Source organism: Eulemur rufifrons, chromosome 6 (genome assembly GCF_041146395.1).
Source record: "Eulemur rufifrons isolate Redbay chromosome 6, OSU_ERuf_1, whole genome shotgun sequence".
NCBI classification, from domain to species: domain Eukaryota; kingdom Metazoa; phylum Chordata; class Mammalia; order Primates; family Lemuridae; genus Eulemur; species Eulemur rufifrons.
This window is the reverse complement of record NC_090988.1, coordinates 49,761,935-49,767,524: the sequence shown is the minus strand read 5'-3', so window position 1 is coordinate 49,767,524 and position 5,590 is coordinate 49,761,935.

The window sequence follows — 5,590 nt, the reverse complement described above, 5'->3', positions numbered from 1 at the left end:
CTCGAACTCCTGACCTTGAGGGATCCTCCCGCCTCAGCCTCCTAGAGTACTAGGATTACAGGCGTGAGCCACAGCACCCGGCTGCCCAAGAAGCCTTGAGCAAGTGGACCTGTGGTTGGGATACAGCTTGGTTGTACACATTTCAGGGAGACAGGGATTACAGGTAAAGTCATAAATCAATATGTGGAATGCATACATTGATTTGGCCCAAAAAGGTGGGCCATCTGGTGGGGGGCTGGGGGGGTGAGGGGGGCTTACAGGTTGCAGGTAGGTTTAAAGATTCTTTGACCTGTAATTGGTTAAAGACATGAAACTTTGTGCAAAGGTTTGGAATGTTTTAAGATAAGGAGGACTGTTATTCAGAGACAGGCCACCTGGGTTCATTCGGACATACATACCATCCTGAACCTAAAATTAAGGTACAGTCAACAGCAAAGAATTCAGAGAGACCCAGGACTGGATCATTTACCCTACACTAGAAATTCAGATTTGGAGGCAGCACCCTAAAATGTTTCACCTGAGTCTTCAGGTCCTTGGACATGACTGAGGGCGTTCCTTAAAAGTTTGAGGAATGAAGGAAAGAGGAAATTTGTAACATTCTGCCAAACAATCGTCCAGTCTCTGCTCACCCACTTCCAATAATGGGGAGCTTCTATCTTTGTAGAGCTCTCTCTTTAAAAGCCCTTCTGGATATTGAGCTAAAATGTCTTCCTGTTGTGTCTGTTCATTAGTGGGATCAACATTTTATCCAGAGAAATGCTGACTAAACCAGAGGTTTATGGAAAGGTATATGCATCAAAGATACTGATTTCCCAAGTGGAAGAATTAAATACCAGCTAAGTGTAATGTTGGGGCTCAGAAAACAATAACCCTCAAAATGAAGGCCTTAGAAGCAAAAGTTTTTCTCTGAGCTTTTCCTGCCTTCCTGTCTCCCACTTCTATTCTCTCTGAGGCTAGCCATGGAAATTAGGATCTCTTTTCCCCAAGGCAGGTCATAGCAGAACCCTTTTCCCCAACCCAGCCATAAAACCTAAAAATATTACTCTGATTTTACCTCCATTTTTCTGTGCCAAAACTGGCCAAAAAGAAATTACCTGACTTGCCTTGTTTGACTATAGGTCATAATGTTACCAAAAGCTCAGCACTTGTCCCCCAGGCCATATCAGAAGAACAAGGACAAGTGGTTTGAAGAGAAGGAAAGAAAGATTTATTAATTTGCCAGCAAATGAGGAGGATGGAGACTCTTGTCTAAAAACTTCCTTTGTCCTCATAAGCAGAAATACAGAACTTTTAAAGGGTAGCCCTTTAGCTTCAGGCAGTTGTTGAACAATTGATGATTCTGATGGTCCCATCTCCTAAGACAATCCACTGACCTCTAACCACCTGGGAGGCCCACCAGGACTTCTCCGGCCTGGGCCTCCATCTTGACATTAGGCTGAGCCATTTCCTGTAGCCCAAAGAACAAAGGACACTCTCCTGCCCGTCCCAGCCACTGGCCTGAGGCAGGGATGTAGGTTTTAGTTTCCACAAAGAGTGAAGTTTTAACCAGCTTGTGGCTCAAGCCTGTAATCCTAACACCCTGGCAGGCCGAGGTGGGAGGATTGCTTGAGGTCAGGAGTTCCGAGACCAGCCTGAGCAAGAATGAGAGCCCATCTCTACTAAAAATAGAAAAAATTAGCACCCCCCACCAAAAAAAAAAAAAAAAAAAACAAAAAAAAAACAATTAGTCAAAAGTAGAAAAAATTAGCCAGTAGCCCCAGCTAATCAGGAGGCTGAGGCTGGAGGATCTCGTGGGCCTGAGTGTTGGAAGTTGTAGTGAGACTCTGTCTCAAAAAAAAAAGTGAGGTTTTAAAGAAACAGAAAACATTTTGTCGTGTTTTTTTTTTTTTTTTTTTTTTTTCAGGCTTTCAGGCCATTCTCTCTGTTATATGTTCCCCACTGTCAAGATTACTCTCCTATGACTATGGGAGGAGGGGCAACTACTCTGTTACAATAACATCCCCCCGTTGCAAAGAGGGTCCTGCCCCATACCCAGAAGGAATTCATGCTCAAAGAGGCCAAGAAGAATCTAGACAGACTTTGCTGGGTTTCTCCACTCAGTCTATTAGCATTAGATTAAACCCTTTTTGTCCAGTCATAGTTCCACATGACAGTTCATACTTTGTTGAACCTAAGCATAAAAATGGACAATTTTCCCTGTATCTTTGGGTCTTCTTTCTGAAGGCTCATATGTATACATGTTAAATAAATTTGTATGCCTTTTCCCCAATTTATCTGGCTTTTGCAAGTTGGTTTTTCAGCAAACCTTCAGAGGGCCAAGAGGAACTTTCCCCTTGTCCCCCACCCCCATTATCCCCTACAGTTATCAAATAAGTGATGGACTTTTTATGCCTTTAAAAAGCACTACCTGACAATATTTCATGTTAGGATCCTCCAAAGGAGTGTATATCAGAAGTTTTCTGAAAGGCAAAAAATGTTTCAAAAGTACATACCCTCTGACCCAGTAATTACACGTCTGGGAATTTGTCCTGTGAAAATAATATGGCATGAAAAACTTTTTTTGCACAAAGTTTTAACCACAGCATTTCTTTTAAAATTATATCAAAAGAATGAAAACCACCAAAATGTTCCTCAGGAGGATTAGGTAAATTCTGAATACCAGATAAACTATTAGGCAAACATTTAAAATGATTACAAAGACTTTGTTAAAACATGATGAAATATGGCCAGGTGTGATGGTTTACACCTGTAATCTCAGCACTTTGGGAGGCCAAGGCAGGGAGGATCCCTTAAGGCCAGAAGTTCAAGACTGCAGCATGCTGTGATTACATGACTACACTCTAGCCTGGGTGAGAGAGTGATACCCTGTCTCTGGGAAAAAAAAAAAACCAAAAACCAAAAAACAACAAAAACAAAACCATGATGAAATGCTTGTATATTGAATAGACTAGCCAAGGCTTGGATTCTACAAAAAATCTACCAATGTACAACGGGTTCCATAACAGAAGCCTAGCCCAGCCCTCCCCAGCACATCCCTCCTTCTGAGCTCAATCTAGGGCTGTGTGTGTGTTTTATTTTTCCTAATGAAACTTAAGATACAAAAATTTACAAAGAACAATATTACAAATACTCATATTCTAATACCCAGAAATAACACCTTTTCACATTTTATCGTATTTATTTTTAGCCCTCTCCCTTTTTAAAAATGAAATAAAACACTACAGATAAAACCAAAGTCTCCTTTCCTTTCTTCCCTGGAGACAACCATTATAAGTTTAGTGTGTATATTTCCAGTCCATTTTTAAAAATAATTTTATATATATATTATTGTTATGTGTGTGCTTTTTAACCTAAACAGTATGATTCATAATTTCTGTTTTTGTCTTGCTTTTCACTCCATGTAAAGTTTTTGAGATCTCTCTGTGATGATACAGAAAGGTCAGGTTGATTCCTTTTGACTATTGTATAATATTGCATCATATAAATATGTCATTTTTTTTTTTAAGGGAGGACAGGGTCTCTCTCTGTTGCCCAGGCTAGAGTGCAGTGGTGTCATCATAACTCACTGCAATCTCAAACTCCTGGGTTCAAGTGATCCTCCTGCCTCAGCCTCTCAAGTAGCTGGGACTGTAGGCACATACCACCACACCCGGCTAATTATTTTTATTTTTTGTAGAGACCAGGTCTTGCTACGTACTTCCTATGTACTATGTATTTCCCATGTACTGATAATAGAATGAACTCCAAAATATACTAAGCACACATGTATGCACATGCACACACACAAAATGAGGTCAAAAGTGTGTACAATATTGTCATTTATGTATATGTAAATACTTTTTTTTTTTTTCCAAAGACTAGTCAAGTGCAGTAGTGAGGAGGGGGGACATATAAATACTTCTTTATACATAGAATATCTCTGGTATCTCTGGAATGATACATAAGAAATTGGTAACAATTGTTGCCTCTTGGTAGGGGAACTGGGTAGCTGGGAACCTTTTGAATTTTGCTCCATGTACATGAAACTAACTCAGAAAATCTTAAACTCTTTTGTTCCCATTTGACTTAGAATAAAATCTAATTCCTTACAATGGTCTAAAAGACCCTGCATAATTTGGGCCCTGCCTAGTTTTCCAACTTCAACTTGTACCACTCTTCCTGGTTCTTAGAATGCTATAGCCACTAGAATGTAAGTTCCTTGTGGGCAGGAATGTGTCTTTTTTGTTCACTTTTTGATCTCTAGCACCAACCACAGGGCATAACACTCAACAAGAATCCAGTAATATTTTTCTGAAGTGACAATGAATTTGATTTGCAGTTTTAGTAAGGATAAAAAGATAATGCCTAGCATAGCAGGCACTCAACAGAAAGGGACACAACGTGGGGTTTCCCCTCTTTGTATCACTCGAAAGGCTGCCATGTGTGTGTGAGTAGAACCTCATTATGTACTGTGCCAGAAAGTAATAGGTGAAAGCCAGAGGAGGAAAAATATTATTAAGTCAGCATTAAAAATGCCCTAATAAATAGCTGTACATATGGGAGGGGCTGCTTTAACAGGTGATCACCCCCACCCTGCTTAATCAGTTATCTGTTCTTTGTCAGGAAAACTGTAAAAAATAAATCTGAGTGCTCTTCTGAGATGAGGACATTGAGGCAAAGGATGGTTAAATAACATGCCTACAGATTAAAAAAAAATAAAAGATGGAGGTAGAATTTACAACCAGGCTGTATGACTCCAGGGCTCCTACTCTTAATCACTATGCCATCCTACCTTTATATTCATAGATGTGGTAGCAGTTTGTCTAATTGGATGACAGGGTGGAAAAGTCAGCAGAAAGGAGACAGAGGAAGCAGCATGAATAAAAGGAAGTAGAGGTACAAAATAGCATGGCACACTGGGAATTTTAAGTTGTTAGGACAGCTGGAACACAGGGTACAGGGGAGACTGTGGAGAGGAAAATAGGCTAGAGGGGCTATGCTTCCCTCCCCTTTTGGCGAAATCCCCAAGAAGTAGGGGAAAATGGAGTGGATTTAAGAGATGGGCTAGCTGCATTTCATCCCAGGACACCACTGACCTTGGACTCTCTCTGATCTTCTTAGGGGATAATGGGTAAATAAAACGTGTGAAAGTTCCTAATGTTGGCTAGATAAATGTTGGCTGGATTTGAATGTACAGCAGATATTAGGCAAATGGAGGTCCTGGAAAAAAGTGCACACGAAGTACTCTTAAGGAAGGGAGAGGACGAGACCAGACAGCAAAAACCACTTTAGTTCACTCACATGAGGAAAGGTTTAAGTGGCAGCCTTATCAAAACTGCAGTGTTTGCTGTTAGAATAAATGAGCTGTGCAAGGTGTCCTTAACTCAATAGAAGAGTAGCTGTGGTTTGTAGTCTCTGCTGCCTGGCCAAACCAGTAGATTAAGTACTCCCCTTGGCTTTGTGAGTATCGTCATTGCATAATTTCAGTCAAAAAAAATCTGGAACAAGGTGTACAGAATGGGGACAGTACACCATCTGCCTGTGTGCATGCCAACAGGAAAATGTAGGAGCTGGTAATGATCCAAAAATTTTTTGTGCAGAAATACAAAAT